At 38.2% G+C, this 21455-nt stretch overlaps 1 pseudogene; it reads right to left on the bottom strand.

Moving 5' to 3' along the window:
- Positions 1-5592: 5592 nt before the first annotated feature.
- On the bottom strand, positions 5593-9530 carry LOC115969670 (annotated as a pseudogene).
- Between the last annotated feature and the right edge of the window lie 11925 nt (positions 9531-21455).

Consider the following 21455-nt stretch of genomic DNA (forward strand, 5'->3'; position numbering starts at 1 on the left):
TTTATTTAAACAAAAGGGGAATAGGGAGTAAATAAATTTTAACAATTAATTAAAACACAAATACAAATATTAAATTTATAAAATTTAGCAGACTTGACTAATACAAATATTAATTAAAACAACTTTCAAATGTATCTGTTCAACTTTTATATGGTTAATAGATAGATAATCGTCATACATAAAATTTCATAAATTAAATATTTTATTTATTAATTAATAAAATATGGTACGTGTATGATATGTTAAGTATACATACGGTTATATTTTAGCATCTTTTATTAAAAATACATTTCAAAAATTTGGCAAAAAAATACAAAAATAGAAAACAAACCGCATGTGCATAGTATGGATATAATGTGATTATATTTTAAAATTTAGCAACAAAAGTATGGATACATTTTCCATATAGAAATAAATACAATAATCCAACATATTATAATCATAGAGAAAATTCTTAACAATTTAATTAGAATACACTAATGTAATACACACTTTGAAATAACTTTTTTTTTAATGAGCACTTTGAAATAACTTAGCCACTTGATAAGTAATGATTGAATTATTTTTCACTAAATTTCTATTAAAGACCAATATATAAATTATATAACTCAATCACACGTAACAAATGTGCAAGTTGTTAAAGTGACATAAGTGTGTGCCTATAATAGAAAAATTGTTTTGAGTTGAAGGGTAGAACTTGGAATATTTTCACTTGGGAAATTGTGAGGCACAATCACAATAAATTTCTTTTTTTAGCTGAAAGTCATAATAAATTTCTTTTTTAAATGATAAAAGCACAATAAAATTCGATTGCAAAGAAATGAAGGAATAGTAGTGGAGTTTATATTGAATTGAAATCTATCTTTTAGATATTGCCGAGTTTGACGGCAACAACTAACTTCATTTGAGTAGAATTCTTTATCCTTTAAACCCGTATTCTAGTAGGTGAATATAATGCTATACGTAATGCACGCAAAATGTACGGTGAAAATGGCCAAATACTATCATTTTGCAAAATTTGTAGCAATTTAGCATGGTTTCGAAACTAATCAGCAATCTACCACTTTTCTAGTACTCGAGCTCACCAAACTCGAGTTCTAAATGGTTCTCGAGTTTAGTAAACTCGAGTTCCTACCGTGCATTCCACCGTGGCACTGTCTGACATGGCATTTGGGCATTAAAAAATGCCACTTGGTACTCGAGTTTTTAGGACTCAAGTACCGTGTTAGTGTGTACCTGAGTTTCTATAACTCGAGTATGGCTCGGGATAATTTACTTCCATGATGCAGACTCATACTCGAGTTCACTAAACTCGGGTATGGCCGAGCTACTTAAAACATTTTTTCAAACTTACTCCCACTCAATCTTACTCTCTCATCTATATCAAAAAAAGTCTTACTCTCTCATCACTCTCACTTTCTCAATCTCCCTCTCACTCTCTCAATCTCGCTCTCACTCTCCCACACGCTTTCATCTCCCTCTCAGTCACATTGCACATTGATCGCTAGGTTTCTCTAGGTTGGAAAGTACACCGAGCGTGTTGGTGTTGGTGCTCCAATTTATCTCTCCATCGTGCTCGAATATCTCACTGCTGAGGTAACTAAACATTTTGGCTTTTTTTTGGTGTTTTGTGGGATGGGAATTTTTGATATTAGGGGTTTAGGTTTTCGTTATTTGGTTTTGATTGGTGGAATGAAATTAGGGTTTTTTTTTTAATGATAAATTTGGTTAGTTTTGATTTGATGAATGTTGTATGAATTTTCATTTTCAAAATTAGGGTTTGTGTTTTGAAATGCTGGGTTAATTAGGTTTTGATTTTTTTGACCGAAATGAGTATTTTTTTGGGTTTGATTGTTTTTGCATGGTTTTTGGAGGGTGACATTGGTGTATCTTGTATCTCTGAAACACCGGTGATGTTCAAGTCAACAATAACTGGCATATCCCTAATTAGACCATCTGAATAGCTCGAATGCACTAAAGATGCTTTCACTGAATGCATAGAGCAGCTAGTTGCTACTAAGGGCCAATCAATTAACAAGAAAATTTAACAATGGGACAATCACAAATTCAAAACCCACTATTATTTTAGCTTCTACAACCATCTAAACCAATCCAAATGCCCCCAAAAAACAAGCATATACGCAAAGATCCGATCTGAGATTCAATCTTTTCAAAAATCAAACAAAACCCAGAAATATAATCTGATTCCACATACCAATTCAATCTCAAAAATCAATAAAGCTTCGATCTTTTTTAACAATTCTATAAGAAATTCAATACATAAACCAAAATTTTAAAAAAAAATTTAAAAAGAAATGAAACTAAGTGATTCCCCCTATTTCTCGGCAACCAAACGGTGAAACACACTTTGCATAAAGCGACTCACCTTTTTTTTTTGTTTTTTGTTTTGAGAGATCACGTAAAGTGAAGGATGTTGATGACTTGATGGGAATTTTTTTTTTTTTTGGGTAATAATTGATGTGAAAATTTTGATTTTTGGCAAGGGTGATAATATGGGAACAAGGTGAGACAGTGTCGTTTTAGGAATATGAGAGAAGACAAAGGGTTCGGCTTAATTGTGTTAGGGCTTCATCACATTGATGCATTATATTATGTTGTTGTTCTAATTAACAATTTCTATATTTTATTGAACTGTTGTGATTTTGATAACGTGATAGGTTTGCACTTTCTTCAGTGATGGTTGCTCTATATTATGTTGTTGAGAGAAATTTTGTTGGCAAAATTCATTGTCCACTGCTAGGGGAAGTGAAGGAATGGCCAATTTCGTATATTTAGAAAAAAATTTATAATTTGGGAAATTTGTTGGGATTTTAAAATTTTAGATATGCATCAGTATCTCCTTTCAATCCTTTTGGTTTCCATGTTTATCCTAGGTTTGGGTTGGCTTCTAGGATGCATATTGTTGTATTTGATTGCTTTTAAGTACAATGGGCCATTAATCATCTTTAATTTATGCTAGATATGGACCCAAATGGAGAGGGACCTTCTATCCAACCTTTATTGACGAGGCAGCCTATGCATCGTTCAAGTTCGCTTTGGGATGCTCCTTTGGCAAGCGAGGTATGCACTTGTCCAAAATTGTAGTGTAGTAGAAAGATTATTCTTACCATGCACTTGTCCCTAGCATTGGCATTTAAGTTTGAAGCATATTTATTACGTACTTAGTGAATGTTATTATTAATACAATGCTGCTCCGTTTGCAAGAAGTGCCAAGTGTACTGACTTGTAGTCACCGATTTATAAGTGTGCCAGAAGGTGGGTTAGATCCACGAATTGCTGCTTATATCGCAGATGCAGGGTTAAAGGGGCTACTTTGGGTCCCAAATATAGACCTTGATGATGCATTGATCACGGCGTTGGTGGAGAGATGGCAGCTAAAGACGCACTCATTCCACTTGCCCCACGGTGAGATGACTATCACGCATAAGACATGGAGGTTATAATGGGGGTACCTGTAGATGGCTTACCGATGGTAGGATTTGCCCATATGCAAGATTGGGGCAACCTCTGCGCCGAATTGCTAGGGCATAAGCCGCCGAACAAAGAAGTCAGTGCTAGTAAGAACACTGCAGTGATGGAAGGGCCGAAGGTAAAAGCCAAATGGCTTGAGGAGCAGTTTAGCAACCCTCTCCCGGCTGACACCACTAAGGTGCTTATGCAGCAATATGCTCAGTTTTACATACTGGGGATGTTAGGTGGTATGCTGTTTATGGACAAGTCTAGCGAATGGCTCTCAATTATGTATTTGCAGTTTTTCAATCCAATTAGCAACGGAAAGAAATATAGTTGGGGTAGTGCAGCACTAAGTTGGCTATATAGACACCTTTTGTAAGGCATCAGAGAAGACAACCAAGCAAATTGGCGGTGCACTGCTATTGGTGCAGTTATGGGTGTGGACGAGGTTTCCACACATATGTCCTGTGATGAGGCATCCACACCAGGCACTGCCCCTATATCCACTTGCTATCAAGTATGTAGGATCTTAGATAGTTACCGTTTTACATTTCCGCATCAACTTTTTCGCATGGGAATTATGCAAGTAACTAATATGAAGGTGTGGTGCACCCCTTAGGGGCAGGCAGCCAAGGCTAAGCCATGCTCGCATGCATGCTGCTAAAGCCAAGGCATGCCCACCTACATGTTGCCAAGGCCATGACAGCCCCATGGGCAAGTAGTCAAGGCCAAGGCATGCTTGTGTGGGCACACTGGCATGCCCCTGGGCGCAGGCAATAAGGCCCCGAGGGCACGCAGCCAAGGCCCTAGCATGCACATTGCCTGAGGGGCAATGGCAGCACGGCAAGGCCATGTCATGCCTTTGGAACCCCTAGAAGGCCATGGCAACACTTGGGGGGGGGGGGTGCTGCTACCAAGCCCAGATAGCGTCCTTGGACACCTCCTACACTTCCCCCCACCACATGGCTACTGAGACCATTGACCCCTCGCCACTAGGCACGGGTGGGTGTGGCCTCATGCTAGGGAGCATGCGAGGTTGGGTGCCTGAGGGCTCGTCATAAGCATGCCTACCCATTGCTAAGCTTAAGAGGGGTCACTCCTGTGCATCGCCGAATACCTCCTCCCCGCTAAAGAGCGCTTAGGAAAAAATCCACTCTGGCACCAGGAAACATTGATTTGTTGAGGAGGAATAATGGGTCTTTTTTGGAGCAATTCTCAGGGTCTTGCCTTGATTTTTTGCACACATACTAAGAAAAATCCACCCTTCAACCTGTCAAAATTTGGAGGCCAGATTCAACATATTTTATTTTTTATGATTTTAGGAAGTCAAAAAATAGGAAAAGTCATAAAAATTTCAAAAACGCTTGGAATGCTGAATCGCTTGCTAGAATCCTCCTCTAAAATCATGGAACGAATTTAGGAACACAAAAATAGAAAAAGGCACGAGCCAATTTTTTCGGAGTGCAGGACGATGCAGGGCGATACGGCCTAGCGTGCATGCCCCTGGGCACCCTGCCATGCAATATGCCTGCCTCATTGGGACAAATAAACTCCTTTTCCAAAAAACCCTAATTTTTTGGGAAATCACTCCAAATTTGTGGGCAAGGCAACCCCCCATAGGCACGTTGCTAAGGCCAGTGCACGCAGCGGCCAAGGCTAAGGCAGCCCCCATGGGCATGCTGCCAAGGCCAGTGCATGCAGCAGCCTAGGCTAAGGGCCAGTGCATGTAGCAGCCTAGGCCAAGGGCTAAGGCATGTAGCCAAGGCTAAGGCAGCCTCAATGGGCATGCTGCCAAGGCTAGGGCATGCAACCAAGGCCAGGGCAGCCTTCATGGGCACACAGTCAAGGCCAAGGCAGCCCCTATGGGCATACAGCTAAGGCCAAGGCAGCCACCAAGAGGCACGCTACCAAGGCTAGAAGCCCCCAATGGGCATGCTACCAAGCCCGGGGCAGGCGGCTGAGGCCAAGGCAGCCCCCATAGGTGGGCAAGCAGGGAAGGGCAAGGCAGAAGCCCCCTATGGGCACATGGCTTTGGGCGGGCATTGGGGGGTTAGCCTCCAGACGGAACAGGGCAAAGAGTTTTGAGGAGATTATGGAATGGGGGGATGGAGAAGAAGGGGGAATCGAAGCGACACAGGGGTGAATCTTAGTGGATCGTGGCAGCAAGGCCACTCTGCCACTTGTAATACCCCGTCGTGTATTTAAGTCATCTGCAAAGGATTCTACCCGCCGCTCGGTGGGAATTATAGAATTATACTTCAAGGCGGCCCACGTAGCTCATCCACTGTAGGGGCTTAGCCAAAGACACATGGCTTTAGGTAGGAGTGGTAATTCATGTTCCCAGGTCAGGTTCGTATCATGTCGAGCCATGAGTACTCGACTATATGGATTGACTCAAATTTGACTTGTTTAGTAAACGTGTTAAGAATCTTCAACCCTAACCTGACCTGTTTATTAATCAAGTCGACCCGACAAGACACGTTTTAATTAACAAGTCATGTAAATGTTAATACAAATAACTCGTTTAATAACTTGTTTAACTAATAGGTCATACCTGACCTGAATAACTTATTATCAATTTTTATATATCTAAAATTAAAATAGAATTAGAACCATAAATATAGTAAAAAATGTATAATTACAACAACAAATTAAGCAATAATAAAAAAAATATAATACCTTCATAATACATACAGGTCAAACGGGTTAGACGGGTTCATATGTTGAACACAAACACAACTCGTTTATTAAACGGGTCAACCGTGTCGACTTGAATATAACCCGAACCCATTTAGCCTCAACCCATAACCTGTTTCTAAACAAATTAGTTGTGTCAAGTTCATGAGTCATGTCAGATTTTGCCACCCCTACCTTTGGGGGCCCGAAGGCCCCTACTGTAGGTCAGCAATTGGGTGGCAGGAGCACCCATTGTTGCTAGCTTGGATTTTGACTTAGAGGTGTTCAGTCATAATCCAGCGCACGGTAGCGTCGCGCCACTGGCTTTTCAACCAAGCGTGATGACTAATTGTGCGAATCAATGGTTCCTCTCGTACTTGGTTGAATTACTATTGCGACACTGTCATCAGCAAGGTAAAACTAACCTGTCTATCGACGGTCTAAACCCAGCTCACGTTCCTTATTGGTGGGTGAACAATCCAACACTTGGTGAGTTCTGCTTCACAATGATAGGAAAAGCCGATATCGAAGGATCAAAAAGCAATGTCACTATGAACACTTGGCTGCCACAAGCCAGTTATCCCTATGGTAACTTTTCTGACACCTCTAGCTTCAAATTTTGAAGGTCTAAAGGATCGATAGGTCACGCTTTCACAGTTCGTATTCGTACTGGAATTCAAAATCAAACGAGCTTTTACCCTTTTGTTCCACACGAGATTTCTATTCTCATTGAGCTTATCTTAGGACACCTACGTTATCTTTTAACAGATGTGCCGCCCTAACCAAACTCCCCATCTGACAATGTCTTCCACCCGGATCGGCCCGCCGAGGCGAGCCTTAGGTCCAAAAAGAGGGGTAGAGCCTCGCTTCCGATTCACAGAATAAGTAAAATAATGTTAAAAGTAGTGGTATTTCACTTTTGCATTTCGGCTCCCACTTATCAAACACCTCTCAAGTCATTTCACAAAGTTAGACTAGAGTCAAGCTCAACAGGGTTTTCTTTCCCCGCTGATTCTACCAAGCCTGTTCCCTTGGCTGTGGTTTCGCTAGATAGTAGACAAGGACAGTGGGAATCTCATTAATCCATTCATGCACGTCATTAATTAGATGACGAGGCATTTGGCTACCTTAAGAGAGTTATAGTTACTCCTATCGTTTACCCGCGTTTGGTTGAATTTCTTCACTTTGACATTTAGAGCATTGGGCAGAAATCACATTGCGTGAGCATCTATAGGGACCATCACAATGCTTTGTTTTAATTAAACAGTTAGACTCCCCATGTTCGTACCAGTTCTAAGTCGACTGTTCGATGCTTGGGGAAGACCGCTGAGGCGGTCGTTCCCAATCTGTCCCCCGGCCGGCACACGATGACCTGCTCTCACCGCGGGAGTAGCTCAAGCAATCCGCCGACAGCCAATGGGTTCGGGATTGGGACCCCCGTGCCCAGCCCTCAGAGCCAATCCTTTTCCCGAGGTTACGGATCCATTTTTCCGACTTCCCTTGCCTACATTGTTCCATCAACCAGAGGCATTCACGTTGGAGACCTAATGCGGTTATGAATACGACCGGGCATGGGAGGCACTTGGTCCTCTGAATTTTCAAAGGCCGCGCTGTAGGCACACCGGACACCACGCGATGTGCGGTGCTCTTCCAGCCGCTAGACCCTACCTCCGGCTAAGCCGTTTCCAGGGTGGGCAGGCTGTTAAACGAAAAAGATAACTCTTCTCGAGGCCCCCGCCGACATCTCCAGACTCCCTAACGTTGCCGTTAGCCGCCATGTCCCGGTTTTGGAATTTTAACCCGATTCCCTTTCGAAGCTCATGCTTAGCACGCTATCAAACGAGCTTCCCCCGTCTCTTAGGATCGACTAACCCATGTGCAAGTGCCTTTCACATGGAACCTTTCCCCTCTTCAGCCTTCAAAGATCTCATTTGAATATTTGCTACTACCACTAAGATCTGCACCAACGGCGGCTCCGCTCGGGCTCGCACCCCAGGTTTTGCAATGACTGCCGCACCCTCCTGCTCATCGAGGCCTGGAACTTGCCCTAACAATCAGGTATAGATCGTGTGCTTCAGCGCCATCCATTTTCGGGGCTAGTTGATTCGGTAGGTGAGTTGTTACACACTCCTTAGCGAATTTCGACTTCCATGAGCACTGTCCTGCTGTCTTAATCAATTAACACCCATTGTGGGTTCTAGGTTAGTGTGCAATTGGGCACCGTAACCCGGCTTCCGGTTCATCCCGCATTGCCAGTTTTGCTTACCAAAAATGGCCCACTTGGAGCTCTCGATTCCTTGGCGTGGCTCAACGAAGCAGCCGCGTTGTCCTACCTATTTAAAGTTTGAGAATAGGTCAAGGGCGTTATGCCCTCGATGCCTCTAATCATTGGCTTTACCCGTTAGAACTCACACGTGGGCTCCAGCTATCCTAAGGGAAACTTTGAAGGGAACTAGCTACTAGACGGTTCGATTAGTCTTTCGCCCCTATACCCAAGTCAGATGAACGATTTGCACGTCAGTATCACTGCGGGCCTCCACCAGAGTTTCCTCTGGCTTTACCTCGCTCAGGCATAGCTCACCATCTTTTGGGTCCCGATAGGTATGCTTTCACTCAAATCCTTCTCAGAAGATCAAGGTTGGTCGGCGGTGCAACCCTCAGGGGGATTCCTCCAATCAGCTTACTTGCACCTTACGGGTTTACTGGCCTGTTAACTCGTACACATGTCAGACTCCTTGGTCCATGTTTTAAGACGACCTGAATGGGGAGCTTGCAGGCTGATGCTAGGAGTGTGCAGATGTCGAGGCGTGCTGTGAGGCATGCGCTGCCAACCACGATCATGGCAACGACATCTCCACGGGCATAACTATAGCCCAGGCTTGGGCCGCCGCCGCAATCCGCATCGGTCCACGCCCCGAGTCAATTGGCGGACCGGCTGTTGTCGTTCCACATCTGACCAGGGCGCATTGCCAGCCCCCATCCGCTTCCATCCCAACAATTTCAAGCACTCTTTGACTCTTTTTTCAAAATCTTTTTCATCTTTCCCTTGTGGTACTTGTTTGCTATCGGTCTCTCGGACGTATTTAGCCTTGGACGGAATTTACCTCCCAATTGGGGTTGCATTCCTAAACAACCCGACTCGCCGACAGTGCCTCGTGGTGCGACAGGGTCCGGGCACGACAGGGCTTTCACCCTCTTCAGCGCCCCCTTCCAAGGGACTTAGGCCTGGTCTGCCACTGAGGATGCTTCTCCAGACAACAATTTGGAGGTGAGCTGTTCTTGGTTTGCTCCTCGTTACTAGGGGAATCTTTGTAAGTTTCTTTTCCTTTGCTTATTGGTATGCTTAAACTCTGCCGGTAATCCCGCCTGACTTGGGGTCGCATTGGGAGAAGGATAAACACAAAACAATAGAGTTGGGCTATGATCATTTGACTCATTTTTCTAGTGCTCAAAAAAGATATTTGGTAACACTTGAAATGCATTGCCCTTCTTATTTATAACCGGAGATTGTCAGCTGTACATTTACAAAACATGTTCAAATATTAAATGATTGGTAGACATAATGAATGCACATTAACTTTACATTAGGAAAATTGCACTAACCTCCTTTGAGGTTTACTAAAATTATATTGACATCTCCCTTCTTTCAAATTGTTACCAAACATCCATAACTTTTCAAAAAGAATTTTTGCACTCACCTGCCTATATTGTTAAAACATTAAATCAAATATCAAAAAATTAAAAAATTTAAATTAAATATTTTGTATACATTTGCTTTTACCCTTCATTGTCAAAGGATATAGTTTGTGCAATTTTCTCTAGACCAACTTCGGTCTCTACCCATTATTAGCTTTTGTAAACATAAATTAGTAAGAAAATTGTTAACTCAATGAAATAGGAATGCGTCTTGCAAATTTCTGGGTAGCTTCTATTCAGACTTAAATTCACTAAACAAGGAAAAATAATGCACCATAAAGTTTTTGATCATATTCCTAAGAACAATGTTATTTTTCTTGGGAAATCTTATATTCATTTGTTGGGATATATTTAATTGTGCAATATTGATACATTTTTAGATTTTTGTTTGTTATTGAATTGTGATTAAAAATATTTTCCTTTTGTTTCTAAACCCATATTGATAAGAAAATTGGATTGTCATTTGTAAAGGAGGATAAATGTATAAATACAAAAAAGTTTCTAAACTATATTTAAAATTCCTTTACTTGATTAAACGGTTTTAAGTTGCAAGAAATGTGATTGAAGTTTATTTTTAAGAACAAGGGTATTTTAAAATTAGAAATACAGGGGAGGCCAATGTAATTTTTGTTAACATCAATGGCCGATAGTGCAAATTTTGCTATTTTTATTTTTGGTATTCATTAACAGATGTCTTAACAAATGCTTTTTGTAATATCCAACATTAAATATAGTTGCATATTAAGTGTCTTAATAAAACATTAAATGCATTTCTAACTTAAATTTTCAATATTTACATACTAAATTTGTTGCCATATAAAAATAAAAAATAAAATAAAAAATTGTAATAAATGTGCTAGTTTAATATTTGCACGGTTGCACCAATTAATTTGTCTTACATTAATAAATACACAAAGTGAAATTGTCATTTTTTAGTTATTAAATGTCTAGCATGAAACTTGATTGTTTTATAAAAAAATGATTTGTCATAATTAATTTTTACATATTAATAAATATGACTAGTTAATTGTCTAGCATTAAATGTACTTGCTTGTTAAATATCTTAGCACTAAGTAAATATACCAAGCAGTAAATTACTCCTAGTCTATTAATAAATAAGTTTGCTTAAACAATAATACAATGTCTACTTTTTTATTAAGATTTATCGAGGTAGTCAGGAGTTAATTTGAGATAATTATAGAGTTTCAAAAACTAATAATTATTTGGCTTTTTAGGGGGAAGATTATCGTGGTTGACAAAAAGGATTAACAATCACCTAATATCTCTTTCTCAAGATCTCTCTCGAATACTCAAATGTTAAATGTGCTTTATTCCTCCAGTTATATAGTGGGTAACATTAAGAATTTTGTGCACCAAAATCCAATTTATATGGCGTTATCTAACAAATAAAAGGGGTTATCTTTTATAAGAATTATATGAACATTAAACATTATCCATATGCCTTGAGATGCATCTTATTTTATTTAGGTGTGGGAATGAGATTTGCACATAGAATATCTAAGGCCATGTTTGGTTTCACTAAAAACATAACATTTTTGCTTTCTGCTTCATTTGGTTGGTCTTGAACTAGTTCTAACACCGCTGTAAATAACGAAAAGAAAGGAAGCCAGTAATGTGGAGTCTTTTGGGTAAAAATTGTAAAATTTAAAGTTAATTTGCATTATACCTACTGTTCAAAGTTAATTGGGGAAGTGAGGAGAGAGACTGAATTTCGGCAATGGCGTTGCCGAAATTCAGCCAAAAAAAGCAGGAGAGAGAATACTGTTACCGAAATTCAACCAGAAGCAGGAGAGAGGAGAGAGAATAACAAAAAAGTAGGAGAGAGGAGAGAGAATAACCATTGCCGAAATTGTGGAGGAAAAAATTTTTTTTTTTTCCCCACAATTTCGGCAATGGCATTACCGAAATTGTGGGGAAAATTTTTTTTTTTTCCCATAATATCGGTAATGCCATTGCCGAAATTGTTGGGGAAAATTTTTTTTTTTCCCCACAATTTCGGTAATGCCATTGATAAAAATGTGGGAAAAAAAAAGAGAAAGAATTGGGGAAAAAAATTTTCCCTATTTGGATTACGGCAATAGCATTGCCGAAAATGTGAAAAAAAAAAAAAAAAAAAAAAAAAAGGATTACGGCAATGGGATTGCCGAAATAGGGAAAAAAAAATTTCACCTGTTTCCGTAAATGTAAATAAAAAATAAAAAATTAAAAAAAAAAAAAAAAAAAGAAAAAGAGAAAAGGATTACGGCAATCCCATTGCCGTAATAGGAGGAAATATCTATTTCGGCAATAGCGTTGCCGTAAATGAAATAAATAAATAAAAAGAAATTGGGGAAAAATTTGAAAAAATAATTTCCCCTATTTCGGCAATAGCGTTGCCGTAAATGTAAATAAATAAATAAAAAGAGAAAACAGCAATGGGATTGCCGAAATTGAGAAAAAATTAAATAATTTTCCCCTATTTCGGCAATAGCGTTACCGTAAATGTAAATAAATAAATAAATAAATAAAAAAGAGAAAACAGCAATGGGATTGCCGAAAATGTGGGAAAAAAAAAAATTTTTTCCCAAACAATTTCGGCAATGGCATTGCCGAAATTGTTGGGGAAAATTTTTTTTTTTCCCCCCACAATTTCGGTAATCCCAGTTTTTTTTTTTTTTACATTTACGGCAACGCTATTGCCGAAATAGGGGGAAATTATTTAATTTTTCCTCAATTTCGGCAGTGCCATTGCTGAAATTGTGGGAAAGAAAGGAAAAAAGGATTACGGCAATAGCGTTGCCGTAAATATGAGAAAAAAGAAAAGAAAAGAAAAGTACAAAAGGATTAAAAATAAAAAGGAGAGAAAACGGCAATTGGATTGCCGAAAATGTGGGAAAAAATAATTTCCCAATTTCGGCAGTGCCATTGCTGAAATTGTGGGAAAAAAAAAGAAGAAAAATTGTGGTAATGGTATTGTCGAAATAGGGGGAAAAAATTTGTGACAAATTAATTGTGGCAATGGTATTGTCGAAATAGGAAAAAAAATTTTGTGACAATCTAATTGCCGAAAATGTGAGAAAAAAAGAATTGTGGCAATGGTATTGCCGAAATAGAGGAGAGAGATATAAAAAAAGTACGCATATTATTCTTTCAATATATTTTTGACTGAACCAGTTTGGTTTGTCACGTTCTTTTAGAAATAGATAAGGATAGATTCAAGTACACTTTTTCTAAAGTGCACGCTGTAAACAAAAACAAAAAAAAAAAAGTACATAGATTCTTATAGAACGAAAAAATGACTGATGTGCACGCTGTAAACAAAAAAAACAAAGAAAGTACGGATTCTTACCATAGAAAAGAAAAAATGATTGATGTGCACACTATAAACCAAAAAAAGTAAAGAAAGTACCTAGATTCTTACAATATAGAAGAAAAAAATTATTGATGTGTACACAGTAAACCAAAAAAGCAAAGAAAGTACATATATTCTTACACTACGGAAAAAAAAATGATTGATGTGCACGCTTTAAAAAAAAAAAACAAAGAAAGTACATAGATTCTTACAGTGGACTTTCCTTCGTTGTAAACAAAAAAAAGTAAAGAAAGTAAACCAAAAAAGACAAAGATTCAATCAACCAATCACCTCAACTCCTCATCTCATTTGATTTTTATTCTCTGCAGAAAATATATTTTGCCACACGTAAATCTTTAACGTGATTCTTTTTTGTCTACTCCTCATCTCATCTCACCTCATCTCCATTCTTTTTTGTCTGCTCCTCGTCTCATCTGACTTATATTCTCTGCAGAAAATAAATTTTACCACGCCTAAATCTTTCTTTTTTGTCTTTTTATTGTTCAATTGGTAATAAAAGAGAAGATAAGTGTGAAGTAGAATTGCATCTCATCACAATTCCTCAGGCTGCAAAGTTATTCTTTTACTTTGTTTCAGTGTGCCACAACTAAGGATTGTAAGTTTTTTGTTAATGTAAGTTTTTTTGCTTTGCTTATTAACTTATAGCTCTAGAAATTAACAAATTTATTATTATTGTATAAACATGTGCTTTGTAAATATTAGAAGCATTAACATTGTAAAATATTATGTATTGTTGTAATTGTAATTAATATTATTTGTATACCTATGATTATGATAATTGTTGTTGTTGTTGTTGTTGCTCTTGTTATTCAAATTTTAGATTAATGAATTATTTTTTATGGTTATCTGATTGTGTGTTGTTTTTTTTTTTTTGCAAGTATCACTCTACAATTCTCACTCTTTTAGTTGGCATCACAATTGTGGTAAGCATCTCAATTATAGTTAATACTAATTATTGTGTGTATGATTATTTTTGCTAAAACTATTAATATTATTATTATTATTATTATTATTATTAAAAATTTTGCTTCATAAATCCTTTATTTGAGTTTCTTTCAATTTTGTTGTAGATATATTTGAAATGGAGCAACAATACCACATCTCTAATGATGCAATGGAAGGCAATGTACGTTGCAAGATCCAAATTTATTAATGTCCTAATAATATATACAATTATTCAATTTACATGAAAATAATTTATACATTAGCAATATAACATTGTATATTTTTTTTTAAACAAAAATTCAGGTTTCCACCTTACGAGTGCGACCTCAATCGTTTGCACCCCTCCCGCAGTTAGGCGAGCGTATCGCCCCATATTTGCATCAATGTAGATTATACCGTGTTACCCGCCTACCACATATAGATATTGATTGGAGTCTTATCACTTCTTTGGTAGAGCGATGGCAATGTAGTACCCATACATTTCACCTACCTAATTGTGAAATGACTATAACTCTACAGGATATAGCAATCCTTACAGGATTGCCTATTGATGGCAATGCAGTGTGCGGGCCAATAAATTTGACTTGGAGTACAGAATGTCGTAATTTACTTGGGGTGACACCACCTGAAACAGCATTGAAATTTGGTGGCCTTAAAATAACATGGGTAAGGGATACATTCTCAAACCTACCAGAGGGTGCCAATGCTATAACAACCCAACAGCATGCTAGGGCATACATGTTTCAGGTTTTGGCTTTACTATTTGGAAATAAGAGCCAAAGTAGATTGCATTGCTGCTTTCTCAAGCTGTTAGACGACTTTGGTGTAGCTGGGGAATATAGCTGGGGTAGTGCTACACTAGCTTACCTTTATAAAGAGCTGTGTACTGCTGCTATTAAAAAAAGCACAGAGATTGCAGGTCCTGTTTTCATATTACAATTATGGGCGTGGGAGCATCTTCCATATCTGACCCCAATTCCAATAAATCCAACAAATTTAAATGGCGACGACCCATACGGTTGCAGGTATAATATTTACTTTTTATTTCTATACAATTTTGTAATCCTTGATACTTCCAAACCCTAAATATTGTATGACAATCATTAATTGTGTATAGGTGGGATACCAAAAGAACATTCACTCATACACCAACGCATGTTTTGCGTTCATACCGTTCTAATCACGATACACATAATAATAAACAGGTAATATATCACAATGCATCAATGGTTAATTTACTAGTTATATTATTGTCTTGATTGATTATAACATAGTTATTGTAATTGGAATTGCAGGTTGTTTGGACACCATACGATAACTATATGCATCCATGGTGTCTTGCAGAAAGAAATATATGGACTACAACAGCGCCATTGCTGTGCTTCCAAATTGTAGAGTATTACCACCCAGAAAGAGTCATGCAACAGTTTGGGTTGTTGCAAAGATGTCCAAGGTGGCCTACAGACAATTTGGATAAATCTGTGCATTGTGTAAAGTTGACAGGAAAGTCCACTATCAATTGGAGAAGGCAGCATGACCAATACTACGAGCGTTGGAATATGCGAGCTGAACTTCTAGTTGGAGATGACCATTTTGATTTAAGTGTGGACTACGCAACATGGTACCAGCAAAATGGTCACCTATTCACAACACCAGAGGCGGCTGCCCATATATACCAGGTTATTATTTTAGCTTTTTCGATAATACTGCACTAATATTGATAACAAGTTATTTACACATCCAAATACTGCACTAATATTGATAACAAATTATTATTTTCACTTTTTCAATATTACTGCACTAATAAATGTTATTTTCCTTTTTCTGCGGCAGCAAACTGAGGTCAATAAAATGTTAAATTTAGCTGTTGCAAATCAACAGAGGAATGATCTCACAGCACAGCAAGTCCTTCCACCAATAGTAGAGGGTCTTACTCGACTGAAGTTATCAATGGAAACAAATATTTCCTCCGTCCCTACTGAAAGGGTGACAAACTTCGGGCGACGACAAAGGCGCCAAGGAAGACAGCCACAAACCTATACTGAAACCCACTCATCTACCTCTGTACAACGTGGACAATGCCGAAATGATGATGCCGGACCATCCACCTCCGCACAACACAATATGTACAGCTCTACCCAAGCTGGGCCATCAACATTTGCTGGTATTAATGTCAACGAGTATTGCATGAATTTATATCAACAAATTGGGTCATCCACTTCCATAGGACAAGGATTTGAGGGTTTGTTTAGCTATGACCATTATCCCCAACCTAATTCAACACCTCCCTCCTATCACCCATCGCCACCTCCATCTTATGCTGGGCAATACAATTATGACCAAGATAGCCAGTACAACTATGATTTCTGCACACCACAACCTTCCCAGCCACCCCCTCATGTTGGTGATTTTTGTACACCACAAAATACATGGGTATGTGCTCCAAACTCCGAAGAAGAGGCCTCTGTAACAGACTCTGAGGAAGATGCCTCAAATGAGGATAGTGGGGAAGATGCAGAAGATACCCAAGAGATGGAGGTGTCTTCAGATAATGAAGATGATGACTATGGTAATTATCAAACGGAGGTTGATATTATAACACAGCCGAGGCGCATGGGGAGAAGTCCTGTGCAAGCACGAAGGTACCCACAACGAGAAAATAGGCATCCTCCATGTTGTGGAACGCAACAAAAATTAAATGTACCTCATCGTCGCAATCACTAGTCAATGTAAAATGACTGTTTATTAAAAATGATCCAAAATAAGTATTATCATTATTTATGCATCATTGTAGCAAAAAATATTATGCCTAAATAGTATACATAGCACATTATACTACTAACCGTAAGACCTTTGTGAAAACAAGAAATGTGTACATTTTTCCTTTGGTAAATCTTTTTTCCTTTGCATGATGGCTACTGTGGTGTACATTTTTATTTTCATTCTCCACAGCCTCTCTTCCAAACTCTCGTAAAAGTGTCAAAGACAAAAAAAAGTACATAGATTTTTATTCTCCACAGCCTCTCGTACATTGATTCTTATTCTAAAGTGCACGCTGTAAACAAAAACAAAAAAAAAAAGTACATAGATTCTTATAGAAGAAAAAAATTGACTGATGTGCACGTTGTAAACAAAAAAAAAAAAAAAAAGAAAGAAAAAAAAAAAACAAAGGAAAGTATACAGATTCTAATTAAAAGAAAAAGAGATTGATCTGCCACTATCAACCAAAAAAAAAAAGCAAAGAAAGTATATAGATTCTTACAATATAGAATAAAAAAATGATTGATGTGCATACTGTAAACAACAATAAAGTATATAGATTCTTACAATACCGAAAAAAAAAAATTGATGTGTACACTGTAAACCCAAAAAAGCAAACAAAGTACATAGATTTTTACAATATAGAAGAAAAAAATTGATTGATGTGCACGCTGTTAACAAAAAAAAAAAAGAAAAAGTAAAGAAAGTACATAGATTCTTACGTGCACGCTGTGAACAAAAAAAAGCAAAGAAAGTAAAAAAAATAAAACAAAAAGTCAATCAACCAATCACTTCAACTCCTTATCTAATCTGGTTTGTGGCAATGGCATTGCCGAAATTGAGGAGAGAGATATAAAAAAAAAAAAAAAGTACGCATATGAAAAAAAGTACCCTATAAGGATAGATTCAAGTACAATGACATTGCAAAGATTCTTTTCAGTATTTTTGGCATTGCAGAGATTCTTTCAGTATTTTTTTGTTGCCGAAATAGTGGGGAGAGATTGATAAAAAAGTACACATATAAAAAAAAGTACCCTATAAGGATAGATTCAAGTACAATGGCATTGCAGTGGCATTGCAGAGATTCTTTCAGTATTTGTGACATTGCAGAGATTCTTTCAGTACTTTTTTGACTGAAGGAGTTTTGTTTGTCATGTTCTTTATGGTAAAAGTACCCTATAATGTCACTGAATTTAACTGATATGAAACTTGCATCCTATTTAAACAGTGCTAATGTCACTGAAATTTCCACCGTTCTTATTTTCTACTCTTTTTCCCCTATAAATTCCATCAACCTTCTTCTCCACTCTTGTTCCCCTCATAATTTTACCAACCATTTTCAAATCATGCGTGCCATATATTCTACAAACAACTATAAGTAACAACACTTGCAAATATCTATCCGTTCGTTATCTCTTAAAAGGTGAGTTATATTTCTTAAGTAGTTACTTTTCTTTTTATAATATTCATGTTGATATGTTTTAGGGGTATAGCTAAGCATGAAAATTTTTTTTTTGTTAAATTATTTGTTCATGCAAATCTTGTTTCTGTATTATGTGTTTTGCAATATGAACTGATTTGTATGATATGTTTTAAATTATTTATCCATGAATTCTTGCCTAAATTTCAAAATTGACGTATATTTCCTTAAAGAAATACTTAGTTTGTTAGCCTATAATATACACGTATGTTTAATACTATAATTATCAGTGAATATTTTTAATGGATTGCCTTCTTGTATTGCATTGTAATGGTTGTGTTGTGTTAATTTATTAATACTATTATTATGCTTTACTGTAGATGGCAGAAAAGTTGTTCATTTTTCTCATCCATTCCGGTGGAATAATTAAACATGGAGAAAATGGAGTTTATTACGAAGGGCCACCTCCTTCTATGCTTCCATTAAGCCGGGGTGTTACATTTGAAGATTTATGTGATAGAGTAGCATCCACGCTTCATATAAACAGAGAAGATTCAAAATTGACTATTTGGTATAGATTTCCATTTCAATGTCATCCACATCCTGTGACTTACCAGCAAGTTTTGGTAGCAGATGATAATGGTGTCAATGCAATATTCGATATGTTAGACCGTCAATATGGATTTGTAGGTGCAGAGTTATACGTGGGTGTAGAGCCTATAAGAAGCCACCGAGATGTTTTCCCCATTCGATATGCCAACGAAGGACCGAGTGCATCGTTTAACTATTCACATGGCGGGCACTTCCATGATCCATATGCCACTCATATTGGTCATTATTCTCAAGATGCGGCTCATTCTCCAATCAACATTGGCGGCACTAACTATCATTCTCCATATACCCATGTTGCAACTGAGGACCAACATGTTCATTCTCGGCCAATTTCCAACAGTGATGCTGACTATGATAATCCAACTGAGCATGTCACACAAGAGACTACTTGTTTTGAGTTTGAAGCTCAGTATGACCAAACCGCCTCTCAGAGAGCTGCTAATGATCCTAATGATACACATCGCATAGCTGCTACTACTGAAAATGCGGTCCATACATTATCAGAAAGGATGCGGACTATGGATAGTGATGACCAACTTGTTGACGATGAGGTCCTTGATGATATTGGAGATGAACAGGAGCCTCCAAATGAAGGTAATCATGAAAGCAGTCCAACTATGGGAGTCCATCAACCTTCATCACTAAGCTTTTCACAGAACACGTGGGATAATATAATTGATCCAACCCCACCATTTGAAAAGCCCACTCAGAGTATTTGGGACCCTACCCAAGAGTTTTATGTGGGCTTGCTTTTTGCCGATAAGGATGAACTACAAGTTGCTGTTAAACGCTATCACATCAAGAGGAACCAAACATTTTGTGTAAGAAAGTCAGATCCAGAATGTTGGTCTGTAAGGTGCAAAAATTGTTCTTGGCGTCTTCGAGCATGCTTCCGGGCTACATATGGGTTGTTTGAGGTTAGGAAGTACAATGGTCCACACACATGTACAGAGTCTACGCTCACACAAGATCACGAGCAATTAGACACCCATGTTATTGAGAAAGAGTTGAGGGATGTTGTCAAAAATGATCCAACCATAAAGATTGCTTCACTTCAACAGACTCTTTACAATAAGTACCAATACAGGCCTTCTTATTTCAAGGTGTGGGAGGCAAAAGAGAAAGCAATTGGTAGAGCGTTTGGTGATTGGGACAAATCTTACCAATTATTGCCAAAATGGTTGAAAGCTTTGACTGATTCAAACCCGGACAGTAGGGTTATTTGGAGAACAATACCTGCTACTATGCCAAGCTGTGCGATATTCGAGAGAGTGTTCTGGGCTTTTGGTCCATCAATTGAAGGTTTTCAACATTGTAGGCCAGTGATTAGTATAGATGGAACTTTCCTATATGGTAAGTATAAAGGTACGTTACTGATTGCATTAACTTGGGATGGTGACAACAGACTTTTTCCACTTGCCTTTGCCATTGTGGAGAAGGAAACTGATGATAGCTGGTATTGGTTTTTGCATTGTATTCAGATTAATGTCACTAATCGAGAAGGGTTATGTGTCATATCTGATCGTCATCCTGGTATAATGGCAGCGATACGGACTATATGTCAATCGACACGTTGATATCATCGTTTTTGCCTTCGCCATGTGGCTAGCAATTTCAATCAACAAATTGGGAATAAAAACTTGAAGGCTATGGTAATGTGGGCAGGCATGGAGAATCAGTTACGAAAGTATCAAATCACCAGGGATAGAATTACTCAATTAAGTGCAGATGGTGAGAAGTATTTAAGGGAAATGCCGGTGAAAAAGTGGACGTTAGCATACGATGGTAGACATCGTTATGGGGCAATGACCACAAACTTGTCTGAAAGCTTCAATGGAATTCTAAAGAGTGCTAGAAATCTGCCCATAACTGCATTAGTTGAACTTACATACTATCGTTGTGTCGCCTACTTTGCCGATCGGTATACTAAGGCATGTGCAGAGGTTACTGCCGGTGAACGCATTACGGCCTATGCAAAGAATGAATTCAATAAATGGGAAAAAAAGGCACCAAAGCATTCAGTTACCGTGTTCAGTCATGAAGATGGTCTGTTTGAAGTCAGAACACCAATAAACCCTAACTCTGCATATAGGGGTAATCATCGTCATGAGGTAAATTTAAGGCAGAACACTTGTAGTTGTCAAAAATGGCAGGTTTATAAGATTCCGTGCTCACATGTCATTGCTGTGTGTAAATATCAAGGCATCTCTGCAATGCGATATATCGACCGTTGCTACCATTTGGAAGAACAAGTTGCTTGTTATGCACCTAGATTTCGCATAGTTCCGGACAGTATACATTGGAATGAGCCTAATTTCTCGGTCTTGTATCCTAATGTCAAGCTGCGCCGTGAAAAAGGTCGACCAAGAACAACTCGGCTTCGAAATGAAATGGACGAAGGGGCAGAGCATCAACCAAGGCCATTGTGCAGTCTTTGTAGGCAAGAAGGCCATAATAGAAGAACATGCCCCACTCGAACTGTGGCTGGCTCCACTAGTG

This window comes from Quercus lobata, chromosome 11 (assembly GCF_001633185.2).
Source record: "Quercus lobata isolate SW786 chromosome 11, ValleyOak3.0 Primary Assembly, whole genome shotgun sequence".
NCBI lineage: Eukaryota > Viridiplantae > Streptophyta > Magnoliopsida > Fagales > Fagaceae > Quercus > Quercus lobata.